This window comes from Mesoplodon mirus, assembly GCF_964341445.2.
Source record: "Mesoplodon mirus genome assembly, chromosome: 10".
Lineage (NCBI taxonomy): Eukaryota > Metazoa > Chordata > Mammalia > Artiodactyla > Ziphiidae > Mesoplodon > Mesoplodon mirus.
The window spans coordinates 21,880,830-21,896,247 of record NC_138986.1 but is presented as its reverse complement, the minus strand read 5'-3'; the positions used below and the strand labels follow the sequence as shown (position 1 = coordinate 21,896,247).

Here is a 15,418-nt window from a genome sequence, read left to right as displayed (position 1 = left end):
CTCTCCTCCCTTTTTCAATACTTTCTTCCTTCAACCCCCCCGACCCTTCTCTTCACCATCCTATTTATTTCTTCTATTAAGCAAACTCAGAGCTAATACTGCAACAGTACCCAGAGTTTTCATGGATGCAAATTCTGCTTCCTACTAGCTACATCTTCCTGGGCCGTATACCCTACTTGGTCCTCTTATCTTTGAATTCAGTTTTGAATTTAGATTCTACTTTAAAAAAAAACAACCAAAAAACCCTATTAAAGCACTAATAGACTAGACGCCTCCTAACTACAGCATTTGGGCATTCTGTATTGGCTTTCAACTCTGCAGGCCTGTGGCTGTTTCAGAATTGTCTCCCCAAGATTCATGCCCATGAGGTCATGCCCAGCTGACCTCTTTGGAACATGATGCCATGAAGCACAGCTGTAAAAATAGAGCGCTCTATAAGAACTTCTTATTCACCAATAAACACAATGTGCTTTCAATTTTAGAGAACTAACATGTTCATATCTTATAAGTACAGGGGAAATAAATGAATGAAAGAGCCTTAACTTACACAAATGTTTTTCTCTCATGACCAAGCAATGTAAAAACAAACTGACACATACAGGTTTCAATAATTTTGAAAATGAGGATGGCATAAAAGCAAGTTAACTGAGAGAGCCTGAAGTCTCAGATTAAATCATTCTCACCATGATTTTTTTAATATAAATATCTGTTATTAACACATTCATGGGTTTCTTCATAGTATATAATTCCCTACATATTATTTTACTTTTAAGTCATACAATTTAGATTGTTTTATTTTTTAAAACATATTTTCCACTTTGATTTAAATGTCTTTGTTAACTCCAAGTCACTGATCTATCCCATATTCTACCTAGTTTAATGACATTTTCATTCACTCACACTGGATTTCTTAATTCCAGTGTATTTGCCATTTTAAAAAAAATTTTAGGTCTATAAAAACACAAGCAAAAAGAACTGTCAAAAATTATAGAGACCTTTAAAGTAAGTCAGCTCAACTCTCTTTTTTCATGAGATATGATCTAAATAAAGTAAATAAAAGGAAAACTAGAAAATAATAGTATGAAATGCATTTTGTATGAAATATATAAAATTCCTCTGTCTTCTTCCTGATGACAGAGCTTTGATTCACCCACTTCAGAGCTTCATATTTTAAGATTTGATTATAATTGTGCTTTAAAAATCAAAAAGTGAATCTTACTAGATTCTCTTTGGTGAGGTCAGGGATGTGTCTTACCAGTGACAGCTCAAATCAGGAACCGTCTACAAATATCTTCTAATTAAATCTAGGTCCACAGTAATCTTCTCACATACAGGCCTTTTTTTCAAATCACATTGCTCTTAATGAAACACATGTCATAATGCAGTTTATAGGATGGATAAGTTTATTATTATTCTATTCAAAGACCCACTTTTATCAATTTCCTCTTATTTGCCTTCTACAAATAAACTCTATGTTCAAACCTATTAACTTTTAGGAAATAAAACACAATATCCATCATCGGTGCAAGAATAGTAACGTTACATGTTTAAATATTGATAATCATATTCAGTTTAAAAAAACATACCCTGACACAGCTCTCACTCCACTCCTTTCACATTTAGTGTGACTATTCTCAAGTAATATTAATAACTTATAAATAAATATATGCCAACTCCACATTGGTCAGTAATGTTAAAGAGCAAAGAATCTTGGTCCTCAGGGGAGGCAGAAATGTCTCAGCTAAAACCACAGGAGTTAAACAACACTCTACATATTCTTTATTCTGGGTAAAAACAGAGACCTTTCAAGCACATTTTTATGTCCTTAAACATAAACTTTTAAAAAGTATTTCTACAGTAGGAAATTTAGTTTCATCATATGAAGTTATTCTGTTCATTGTAAAGACAAAGTAGTCAAATTTTCTATAAGCCCTGCAAACATTTCCTTTCACACTCATTTCACCTCCAAAGATAAGAATTATAGACCATTTTGCATACCTGCTACATAAGGTCACAGAGTTACAGCTAAAAAGAAAGTCACAAACATAAGAGTAATGTCCCCCCTGTCATCTTCTGCTACTTATTTGTCACTTAGTTATCTTGGTATCTCCAAGAGTCCTGGCTTCCAAAGGTCAGGGCACTTAGAGCTGGCCTTGGTCCAGTGGCTCACAGTGCTACCATTTCCCAGGGGGTTCCAGTGCTGTTCCACTCTTGCACCACCCAGATAACACGTTCCCATTCTAGATTACCACCACTAACAAACTGAGGACCCACCCCCCAAGACCCATACCAGAAAGAGAGCTCATTTGGCTATTCCCCAACTACCAAGAAACAAATTCCCAAATACATCTTAAACTTCAAGACTTTAGGAGCTGGATTATTGTTTGAAATACTTTAAAAAGAAAAAAAGTGCCCTTAGAAAAAGAAAAGAAACTTAACCACTAACAGGGAGAAAGACTTCTTTTTAAAATCAGAGTTACTGGGCTTCCCTGGTGGCGCAGTGGTTGAGAGTCTGCCTGCCGATGCAGGGGACACGGATTCATGCCCCGGTCCGGGAAGATCCCACATGCCGTGGAGCGGCTGGGCCCGTGAGCCATGGCTGCTGAGCCTGTGCGTCCGGAGCCTGTGCTCCGCAGGGGGAGAGGCCACAACAGTGAGAGGCCCACGTAACACACAAAAAAATAAAATAAAATAAAATAAAATAAAATAAAATAAAATAAAATCAGATTTACTAACCTGGATAAGAGTAATTATCAATCCCATCTGTTTTCAGTAATTCATTCATTCATTCACCCATGTATCCAGCAAATGTATAACAGCTACAGTAAGGAAGCAGGAGGGTCAGTCATGATAAAGAGGTGTCTTGAGGTCTGAATTCAGACTGCCTATTAAACGCAAGCTCTAAAACACACTAGCTTTGTGACCTTGGACAAGATACTTTATCTCTCTGTCCTTCAGTTTTTTCACCTATAAAATGAGGAGACTGAAAGCCCCACCTGATAAGAGGATTTAAAGATATGGATTAAATTAACACACGTAAAGTGCCTAGAAAAGTGCCTGGCACTCAATAAATTTTATTTTTAGTTATCACTATTAACAAAAGCTTGATCAGATTCTAAAGTTACAATGATAAATAAGCTCTATTGCCCGCTCCCAGCTGAAGATGACAATGGAGTGGGGCCATGAACTAACTTTGAACTTGTTTATCCTATCTGAAAACACTAGAGAAAAAAGGATTTTAAACTTCTTTTGGTAATTTGAGGATGTAATCCTAAACCAGAAATTTCTGTGTCTAATTTAAATGTCTTCCCTACACCTACCAATAGTAGGAGCTTAAACAGCCATTCACACGAAATAGCAAATGATAGACAAAAAGGATAGGGAGGGTGGGAGGGAGGGAGAGGCAAGCGGGAAGGGATAGGGGAACATATGTATATGTATAACTGATTCACTTTGTTATAAAGCAGAAACTAACACACCATTGTAAAGCAATTATACTCCAATAAAGATGTAAAAATAAATAAATAAATAAAAATAATAAATAAAATAAAAAATAAATGCCAGCCATCTCCTAGTTATTAAATCACTTTTCAGTTTTTATCTTACTTTAACTGTCCATAACCTTTGGTATTGACACTCCCTCCCTCTTTGGGGAAACCCTGGCTCCTACAGTATGACTTTCCTGGTTGCCCTCCTATATCTCTGGTCCACATCTTCATGGCCTGGCCTCAGCTTACATCTCTACCCTATTTTTCATGAGCTCCCAATTATCCTTTAAGCTTCACACACACTAAACTATTTAGGATTCCCCAAACTCCCCCATGCATTCTCAAACCCTCACCACACTGTTCTAGAGACCTACTGACCCTCAGAAAAGCTGCTGAGAGAACGGTTCACCCCTCCCCCAAGGATGGCTTAGGGCTCCTTCCAGGTCTTCTTCTCACCCTCTACTTCCTTCTATTTTTGCACTTATTCCACAATATCCTAGTCCTTAGATTACAAGTCAGTTCCCTCGCTAGACCATGATGTCTTTGAGGGTAGCGATGTAAGCTTTCAATTACTATTTGATAATATATAAGTAACTAAAATAGGTAAATAAGTAGACTTTTTACAATTTCCTCCTTACCTAGTATGTATTGAGTGCTTATGATAGACCAAGTACTTTACATATATTAACTCATTTAATCCTCAGAACAACCTTGGAGATTCGTTTTAGGAATTACCCCTGTTGTACAGGAGAGGAAAACCGAGGCTAAGAGACATGATGCAACTTTCCCAAAGTCACATAACTAGAAAGTGGCTGAGGCAATGTTCAAACCCAGGCAGCCCAGCTCGGAAACCCACACTCCTGGTCATGCTCTATACTGCCTCTTCTCCAGCCATAAACCTGATTAAGCAACAGAACTGGCTCTCAACAAGGATGATGAAATTTACATCCCTAGAGTGTTAAATATAGATTTTTTTTTTTAAAGACCAACTTGCCTCTGGAGGCAAAGGAAAGACCAGATGACCACAGCATGCTCCTTCCACTACTGTATACCTTCTCTCATTATTTTACATACTCATCCATACTCTCCACAAAACAAAGAAACAGGTTTCAATATAAATTCTGCCCAATATCTAACACACTGAGTATTATCAATAAATCAATAATTATGAACAACTGCATCACTGATAAGGACAAATATTTAAAAGTTAATACTTAAATAAACACGAACTGAAATACAGCTGACACTATAAAGAAAAGAATAAAACAGAGAGGTGATGCTACCTATTACATTTCCCATTATGTTAGCTTCAATCTTCCACATTCTATCAGAACTTGTACTTAGCCCAACCCAACCAAGAGGTTATATTGAACACTTTGGAAAATACTTTTTTTTTTAAGGCCATTCATATTCACTTCCAAATAATATTCTAGTTGAAATACTTTATCGGATGGAACCCAGTCTGTTTTTCATTCATTGCACCTCAGAGAGGCAGGGAAACGAAGACCCACCATCAAACCAATGCTTTCAGGAATAAAATATCTAAGTTTCCAAGTCCTATAGTCAAGTTACTCATTTTGTCACAAATATTTATTGAGCACATAATTCACAGCTACATAATTTACAAAGCCCAGTGCAAAGCAGAAATACAAGGCCCCTCGTTCAAAAAATAAGAATTTCCAGGCAACAGAGCATTAAACCAAGCTCAGGGGCCTGTGGGACTGCACAGGTCACATACCCACCCATGAAGCTAGTCCTCTTGAGCCCCTAGATTCTATGCTGGGCACAGTCCTAGGCACTGAAAGTAGAGCAGTGGCCTTTTAATCCACAATCCCCAATTCCAGAAAGGTTCACAGGCAACATCAAAGATCCTATTAGGCAATGAACGGTCAAAGAGAAATCATGTTTAAGAGCTCAGAGAATCTTTGGATCTCATACTGGTATGTAGCGCCTTAGGGTTAAGTGCTAATAAAAATGATTCAAATTCAAGTGGACTGATCTTTTGCTTCACTGAATGTCTTCCTTTGTAAATCAATAGGTCAATACGTTTGTTAAAAAACGATTCTCCTTAGATGAAAAAGGAGGACTACACATTAGTACAGAAAACAAAGCACCCAGGCTGACAATATTGCTAAATATCATGCTTCTTTCAACATTTTTCAACTTACTAAATGCCTACTGTGCATCTACTATGTGTTTACACTTCGTTGAAAAAAATCAAATACCGTCTCATATTCGCTGAATTCAAACCACTGAACAAAAAGAGGACTCTGAAATTACAGCCCAGAAACAGGAAAACAGCATCTAAAACATGAGAGATAGTGGCAGCATCTTAGTATCTTCAATGGGCACCTGTGCCCTGGGCATCTGCTCTGGGCAGGGCCCTGCTCTAGGCCTTGAGGAATCAGTGAGGACAAGACAAACTGCCCTGGCTTGTGAAATTCACTGGGAAAGGCAGACAGTAGAAAACAAATTTTTTAAAAAATACTTTTTAAAATATTTCAAATTATGATTCCAAGATACAATGGATTGCCTTTATTCTAGGATTTTCCTCCAAGAAGCACAAACTTCTCAGCTGAGAAATAAACAATTTATTCCTCTACCCACCCTACTCAGATTTATAGTTTTGTTCACTATCCAGGCACAAAATTCTCCTGCCACATAAAAAGTAGAATATACCCCCCATAGTAGATATATTTGTAACTCCTATATGAATCAAGTTATATATGTTTGGACCACAATTACAGATGAGGTGTTGGGTTTGGGTTAACATTATAAAAAGGCAGATTCTACGTACAGTCCATGAGAATTCCTCACACAGTGGTTTTTACAAAACAGCACGCTAATCTCCTGGTTGTTATGTGATTTAATTAATGTGTCTAAGGATCCTACTTGGCACCCCCAATGAGATGCTGCATAAAAACTGCAGATTATTGCTAATACAGATCTGGAGTAATTGACCCTTATATTAATACTGCTAAATAAATACTTCCATAATACCAGTGCTGTAAATGTCCAAGCTGGGTTTAAAAGCAGTTAAATCTTATTATAAAGCAAATAGGCATAATGCAGGGGACCCAACTATATTGTGGCCACAAAGGACTGAAACTAATTTCCACTTTAACAGTTTTCCTTGTTATTTCAGAGATTCCTCCTGTGTAATTTTATTATGGGGGAGAGATGGGAAAAAAGAATCACATTAAAACACACACACACACAATCTTGCATTAACGTATTGCTTTCCAGCTTTACAACACATTTTCCCTCAAACCATCCCATTTGCCCCTTGAATCTGTTTAACTATTGAAAGCAAACTTTAATGGAGTCCACTCTCTCTGGCATAATATGGAGCAGTCACAACTTCCCCTCTGTTCTTAACTTCTAACTTTATTTCCTTTAGAGGGTCACCGAGAATATCTGTACAAATATTTTTGTGCATCTCACAACCAAATAAGAGTGCTATGAAAACAACTTGAATGAGGCTCACATGGTAAAAAGAGAGGATATTTATGTTATATTCTGTCGAAGGAAAAAGTTATCTAAAAAAGATGTAATGTTTAAGTCTATAGCTCTTATTCCAAGGGTACTCAAATACTCTTTAATTCCCATATTGCATAAATCAGCTGAAAGCATCCCAAGGGAAATGACATGGTACTACATCCACATCTAATGATCCTGCGGGAATTTTTTTAAAGGAAAATATTTAGGCAACGATTGTAAAAGCATAGGTCAGTCATTAGCTTTGTGACTCAGTTTGACTTAAAACATGTTAACAGTGTATGTGCCAGTTTAGAATGATTTTCTAGGTTTACTATGTACTACTAAATTATATTGTCATCTATTAAATCCTCTCTCTGTCAAGTCTGTGATGTAAGAAACCTTAGCAGACGTCCCAGGGAACCCTGGCATTTTGACCGTGGGACCAAAGGCACAACCTACCATTACAAAGGCCACTCGTGAGTCGACCAGAGAAGTAATCACAATCATGACCGCCCAGCCGATGTTACTATTACTCTTCTTTACCATGCTCACTAGTATAGGAAAGAGGCAAGATTCATGTGACTAAATAATAGATTATTATTGAACATTGATTCTAAAATGTAACTCAAAAGATCATTAATGCAAAGTAAAACACGTGTTATTAAAAAGGCTGGATTTGCTTGGCTTTAATTTTTTAAGCCTATCCATAGCAAAAAAAAAAAAGTAGAAAAATAGTAAAAAAAGAAAAAAAAACTGCATCTATAATTTGAGCATAGTAAATCCAGGGCCACAGTACTGTTCCTAAATTCACAAGATCATAAGCATTTTTTCAAATAAGATTCACGACCTAAATAACAACGATGAAAATCATAAATACTGAGTTTTCTTGTAATGATCCTGTCTCGAAGAGCATAAGGGCACGACGCTTGTGCTCTGCACTAAACATCCTATCTTTGCTTCCACAACAAAGTAAAAAGGTGACATAAGTAGGGTGAAACAAGAGGTTGCCTGTAGGGCTTTGTAAAAAGAAAGATGGTACATTCTGTCAAGGCAATGAACAAGTCCGCTCAGGCCCTCTGCAGCCAGTATTATTTAGCACTATCCGCCCCAAGGCTTCTGGTCCAGCGGACCTGGGTTCTCTATGATGCAAGTGCCACGGTCTCCCCCAAGGCCTGTGACGCCCGATCTCCCGGCCCTTCCTGCACAGCGGAGTCCCCAGGCAGGCTCGGCAGAGGGAGCCTTGGCAAAGTCGGTGCCTTCTCAGGGTGCCCTGCCCCCGGGGGAGCCGGCGGCGCCGCAGCCCCGAAACTAGGTCTGGGCCGGCGCAGCGGGAGCACGAGCACGAGCCCCACTTTCTCCGGGCAGGAAGCGGGGAGGCCGAGAGCATTTCCTGTTGTGCAGCTGAAACCGGCGGAGACGTCACACTCTCTCGGGTGTCAGTGGCCTGGGGGGGCCCAAGTTCAGCCCCTTCCTGGGCGGGCGGCCCGGACTCCCCGGGGCTGCAAGGACCCCGGCGCCGGGGGCCGCGCGGGAGCCGTTTCTCCGCCCGCCCGGGTCAGCCCAGCCTGGCCCGGCCCGGCCGCTCGTCCTCCTGCTTCTTCCATGGAGTGAGGGGAAAGGCGTGGGTTCCCAGGTGCTCGGAGGAAGCAGTTTCCTGGCGCAAGTTTCTTTTCTTAATTTTTCACGTAATTTCCCCCAAGATGACTTTTTCTCCAGTAGGATTATTTTTAAATAAACAAAAGTGAAAAGCACGTCAGTGTTGTTGCAATTATGTTTTCTCCTCGTTTGCCATCTCCTGTTTGTGGAGTCCTTAAGTAACTGTCAGGTGTAAGAGGAAAAAGAACATTTCTCTCCTGCACAGCTCCAGTGAGGTCAAAGAAGGCAAGAAGACACCCCTTAGGCGTTTCTAAAAGCATATTCTGAACGTTTTCATTATTAAAATACCCACTACACAACATATAAACTCCTTTTACTTATTAGGTCCTAAGTTATCATATCTCATCTAATATTTTAAAAAATCAGAGTCTCTTAAGAATCAGCCTTGTACGTATTCACTTTAATGGCACACAAAATTTTTGGCCAGGATGTTTTGAAATGGAAATTACTTATTCATATAAAAATAATGGTGATTTTTAAAGTTTCCTTTATCCTAAATTTCCAGCCTTCCATTTAGTTACAAACCATAAACCAGATGATAACCACGTGTAATTCCAGAGAACAGTGACTTAAGGTTAATAAGGGTTAAAAATGAGACCATAATGTATTGTATAATCATTTTTAAATAAAAACTGAATGAGCTTAACAAATTATAGATTCTGTTCTGGTGAATCAATGTTACAGATGTTATACTGTGCCATTTAACATTTGAACGAAGCGATGTTTCACATCAGGACATGGAATTTAAATATTTAGGGCTTTACCATGGACTTTAGGTGATAATGACATGTCATTGTAGGTTCATTGATCGTAATCAGTGTACCACTCTGTGCAAGACTTTAATAGTGGAGGAGGCATGCTGGGGGGAGGAGGGGAGGAGGGAGCGGGAAGAGGTGGATGGGAGCCAAGGGAGTATATGGACGTCTGTATTCCACTCAATTTTCTTTTTTTTTTTTTTTGGTACGCAGGCCTCCCACTGTTGTGGCCTCTCCCAATGCGGAGCACAGGCTCCGCACGCGAAGGCTCAGCGGCCATGGCTCACGGGCCCAGCTGCTCCGTGGCATGTGGGATCCTCCCGGACCGGGGCACGAACCCGTGTCCCCTGCATCGGCAGGCGGACTCTCAACCACTGCGCCACCAGGGAAGCCTTATTCCACTCAATTCTGAGGTGAACCTAAAACTGCTCTAAAAAAATAAAGTCTATTTTTAAATATTTAGGCTGCTAAAAGAATCATGATATTGAAAATGTGCACTGCATTGTAACCTATAGATCCACAAGTAAATGAATCTAAAGACTTACAAATCATCATCTTGATGCTTTCATGAAGTTCATCATCCAGGTCTACCCCTCTATGATAAAGAAATTACTTTTTTTCATTTTTCGGCCACGCAGCTTGTGGGATCTTAGGTCCCCGAACAAGGATTGAACCCAGGCCCACGGCAGTGAAAACGCTGAGTACTAACCACCAGACCACCAGGGAACTCCCAGAAGCTACATTTTTTTAAGTTTACTAAAATTTTCTTTTCTTTTTTTTTTTTTTTTTTTTTACATTTTAAACATACATGAAAGACTTTACGATTTAGTAAATGTTAGTTGTCCTATCCAGGCATGTACTACCTAAGGGCAATATGGAAGGTAACCTTGGCTTCTACTCAAAGTGATCCAAAGCCCCTGAGAACTTCTGCTGTCCTATTTTCCAAACATCTGAATAACACAATGGGATATTTTATCACCTAATAATATCAAAGTGGCACAGTTTATTAGAATTAACATTTATTTCACATATATTTCCTATCCCTATTTTATCAAGAAATTGGCTCAGAGAACACAGGACTAGCATAGATGTACGGACCTCAGATGGGCTCCTTCCAATCTTTTTGAAAAGGAATAGCAAACCCTTCCTATTTCCACACTCCTAACTCCAAACTAAAACCACCCCTTCTGTACTACATAAGATGTTCTTAGGCTAGCTTGGTAGCCAGCGCCTCTGTGATATGAGTGCTGGGAGAGGCCTGGGAAATAATCAAACTGTTATTTACTTAGTTTGAATACAGCAACTTTTAAGCAACTTCCCTGGGCTTCCCAAGTTGTATCAAAGGATTCTCGATTGTAAAAGTGTTTCCGAATGTGTTCCATCCTAGGAAATACTGCTGTGGTTGTCTGTCTCCTGGGTGATCTCACATCAACTTTTTTGTGTCTTTTTTCTCCTCATATCCATCATCCTTTTATCCATTAAATCACTGCAGTGATTCTTGTGTTTTTGATTAGAACATATTTTTACTTATTCTTTCAATCATCTGTCAATGGTATATAATTAACACCCCACAAGCTGCAAGTAACTGCCCAAATACTGTCTAAGCTCACTGAAGATTTTATTCAAAGTTCATGCTCTCTGGTTTATACTTAATTGCTGATGATGGCACTTGGAAAGAACAAAAGAAGGACCACTAAAAATCACCCTATTTTATAATCCTAATTACATACTATAGGAAATCAGTATTACCATAAATTTAGTATAGACTTATATGAAGACCAGTATGACAGCAATAAAATAAATCAACTTGTGAATAAACATATAATTGAAAATATAAACCATAATAATAAAGTATGAATTCTTTAGGTTCCTGGTGCTATTTGCAAATGCATCTCTTTTATATCATGAAAGAGAACAAGTAAACTGTGAGGATAAAAGGATGTCTTACAGGATAGCATATTTTAGACTTTCTCTTTAGCAACTGCCAGAAAAAATTTTTTAAATGTTCCAATTTTGTGCTTTGAAGCATGTTTTGAGAGTGAACAAATCCAACTTAATAAAATGTATTATCACTTCATTCAATGAAAAGGATTGAGACTTGAATTTTCCCCAGTTAATTCTTTTAAAACTCATTATTTCATTCAGGATTGGTTTCCCTTAGATGTGTAGTGACAAGATGAGAGTAATAGTGAGTTACTGCAGTAATTATCTGGGTCTCCATGTTTCCTGAGGTCCCAGTTTGCTACAAGAGGTTCCACATTTTCTTAGACTCTGACTAGTCTTTGATGTAACTCGACTGTGAGAGACTGACTTGTCTCACAAGCTGGCATTTCTAAAAATATACAGGCATCCTAAGTTTTTATTCTTCTCTCATAATATCCAATATTGAGTCTTTCTTCTTCTCAAATGGGCATCTGCCAGTCATTTGTTGTTTTTCCAGAAAACTGCCTCCCAAGAAATGCAGTGACAAAATCATCAGGATGCTCTTCTTTCTCAGGTCACATCCTATTTCATTACACACTTAGGACTGCATTGTTCCTCTAGAGCCAGAACTTTCCCAGGTCAGAGCCCGGCTCAAAATGGAATATCTGAAGCATAGTCCAATGGAGAGGACAGCTCACTGAGTGAACAGGAAAGTACAGGAATAAAGGGAGAACCGCTTTTTACACACACGCATACACACACACACACACACACACACAAATGAATAAACCTTTCCTGAAAAACCTACCTGCCTACATGCTTCACAATCTGGTTCCAGTAAGATCATTTTTCTACTTCCGTATTTCCAAGCCCCATGATTTTATTTTTCTTACAAATCACTCCCTGAATTATAACCTTCTCTTTATTAAGTGGCCTTCAGCACAAATGACTAGTGCCTTGATCTCTTCAAGACTGGATAACCATACAAAGGACAACACTAAGACAGTCCAAGAACCTACAGGTGGTTCACTCTCTCCTCTAGACGACAGCAAGAGGAGGAATCATCACCTCATACCCTTCAGGCTCTCGGTAAAAGTCAGTGTCTTCTTCAAATGGAAATATATTTATGCAGCACTCAAATGCTTAAGAACACCCTTCCTTTTCCAGCCTCCGTCTACACTTAATATTTCAGAATTGGCCCTCGATAAAGTCTAAATAATAGTTTAAGTGCCTCCATGGCCAATCATCAAGCATATTATTGGGACATCAGTGCTCCCACATGAACTAAAGTGAGATCAAAAATAATGAACTGGGCTTCCCTGGTGGCGCAGTGGTTGGGAGTCCACCTGCCGATGCAGGGGACGTGGGTTCGTGCCCCGGTCCAGGAAGATCCCACATGCTGCGGAGCGGCTGGGCCTGTGAGCCATGGCCGCTGAGCCTGTGGGTCCGGAGCCTGTGCTCCGCAGTGGGAGAGGCCACAACAGTGAGAGGCCCGCGTACCGCAAAAAAAAAGAAAAAAGAAAAAAAAAAAGAAAATTAATGAACTGTACAAATTCTTTTATTACGACACCGTAGATTTTTATTCTCTCCTAGTTCCTCACAAAATCCTGTGTACTTCCTCAGAGACTAAAAGTGTGACTAGAGTTAAATCTAAAATAAGCTACTTTCCATAGTGGTTACAAGGATTCCACAGTCAGAGTGCCCACTCAGAAAATGATAACCTTTGTTTCAGTAACATATAGTTATTAACTTTCAGTTATTGTCTGATACATCGCTTCTACATACAGTGCCGCTTGCTCTATGAAATATGCCCCCATCTAGGTACCCACCTTCTTTCCTATTCATTATGTGGATTAATAAGCAATCTGTGCAGGCAAATTAAAAGAAGAGAGTTTTCTCATGGACACTAAAGACAAGCTAGATCTAAATGAAGAATATTTCTCAAAACTGTGATTAAGATGCAACAAAACCCATGCAGGTACTGTCTAGATAATATTCTTAAAAGTAATACCCCTGCATGGAAGTACCTCCCAACATTCTATATCTGCACTTTTAATTAACAGAAAACATAAATTGAAGAAAAGGTTAATTTATATTAAAGTGGTAATCATTTGAGCTAAACTTAATATCAGTATGGCATGTCATTTCTATGGCCAAAAAGTGGGAAGTAGAAAAGGTTTGAATAACTGGCACAGGTTTGAATAACTGGTACAGGTGTGAATAACAGTGTGTCCACCAGCAATATATTTGCTTTATTTTTATGATTAAAGTCATTATACTCGAGATTTCTGGGCTCCTGGGACAAAGACTGCAATAATAATACGCTAATTCAAAACCAATATGTCTCCTATGCAAAATACACATACTTCAAACTATGTATAAATGCAATAGGATTTTCTACATAGAAGTTTTCACATACATGTCTTTCATCTGTTTCATTTAACTGTGTTTGTATGGAACTACCCAAATGGGGGACCAAACTCTCCATGTGTTCCAGTACGTATGCCCACCACTACTTACCATTTTAGGTACAAACTCTTTACGCTGAAATACAAGCCCTTAGACAACATACCCCAAGCTTTCTAACTTTTTCACCAACATTCACTTAATATGCATTTTGTGCTGCCCTCAGATCAGATGCTTCTCTGAAAACACTCTTGGCACTTTCCCAGGTTGGTGCCTGTCAACATCAAGGCCTATCTAAAGCATCTCCTCCCAGGTAACCTCTCTGGATATCCCCAGCCAAGGGTGATTTTGCACCTTAATACTTCATATATGCCTCTCTTGTGGTACTTAACCTGCTTCTTTTAATTATGGCTTCCTTTGCATAGTTCTTTTCCTCAATATAGTAAATTGTAAAAGTTCTGATGACGACACACAGGGGCAGAAGAAAGCTTCTGGCAGTGAGGGTTATGTTCACTATCTTTTTTTTTTTTCTTATGAGCCATCCATTTTTTTTGAATTTTTTTTTTTACATCTTTATTGGAGTATAATTGCTTTACAATGGTGTGTTAGTTTCTGCTTTATAACAAAGTGAATCAGTTATACATATACATATATCCCCATATCTCTTCCCTCTTGCGTCTCCCTCCCACCCTCCCTATCCCACCCCTCTAGGTGGTCACAAAGCACCGAGCTGATCTCCCTGTGCCATGCGGCTGCTTCCCACTAGCTAGTGGCATGGACATATATACACTGCCAAACGTAAAATAGATAGCTAGTATGTTCACTATCTTGATTGTAGTGACAGTCTCACAGGTGTAAACAGTTTGAAACCATGCCCCATAGGGTTAAGAGAAACTGGTGATTACCAGAAATTCTTGAGCTTGTCTTAAAGAACAGCAGGTAAGGAAACCGCTTGTTAAAAACCCCTCTGCTTATAAACCGCCTTCACTGACCAAGCTTGCCTTAATTATTATTTAAGTTTATTTTATTAAAAAAAAGTTTTGATGATGAGAATAGTGAAACACTCTTCTTGATATTTTATACTCTATTTATACTTTATTTCATATTTCCATATATCTTACACATACCAGGATCTCCAAAATTATATATGTTAAAATAGGTTTGTATTATATTATTAGACATTCCTGCTCTGTTCCAGTTGTAAGTCTCAGCAAACATGTCTAGGCCTTTTCCGTAAAACGTTTCTAAGCCAGTTGGCAAGAGGATATATTCTGAAGAGTAACTGAAGATAAGTAATTCTTTTTGAGGACTCATTAAAAAAAAATAATAGCCTGGAGTAAATTTCAGAAATGAATAGCCTGATCCTTAAAGAAATTAATAAAATAAAAATGAAAACTACATGATACGAGGTCTAGTTGAAGGAGTTGGGGATGTTTAGCCTGGAGAAAAGAATACTTACGGTCAACATGATCTCTATCTTTTTTTTTTTTTTACAACTTTATTGGAGTATAATTGCTTCACAATGGTGTGTTAGTTTCTGCTTTATAACAAAGTGAATCAGTCATACATATACATCTGTTCCCATATCCCTTCCCTCTTGCATCTCCCTCCCTCCCACCCTCCCCATCCCACCCCTCCAGGCGGTCACAAAGCACCGAGCTGATCTCCCTGTGCTATGCGGCTGCTTCCCACTATCTATCTACCTTACGT

General features: G+C 38.8%; 1 protein-coding gene across 17 annotated transcripts in view; it reads right to left on the bottom strand.

Moving 5' to 3' along the window:
- HIVEP2 (HIVEP zinc finger 2) overlaps positions 1 to 15,418 on the bottom strand; it is a 203,110-nt gene that overhangs the window by 172,659 nt on the left and 15,033 nt on the right. The window contains exon 1 of one of the 17 annotated variants that reach the window (XM_082634056.1): positions 7,428 to 7,507. The exons of the other annotated variants lie outside the window; for them this stretch is intronic. The gene's annotated coding sequence lies outside the window, so the exon portion shown is untranslated. Of the gene's footprint in view, positions 1 to 7,427; positions 7,508 to 15,418 lie in introns of those variants that run through there. 17 annotated transcript variants of the gene reach the window in all.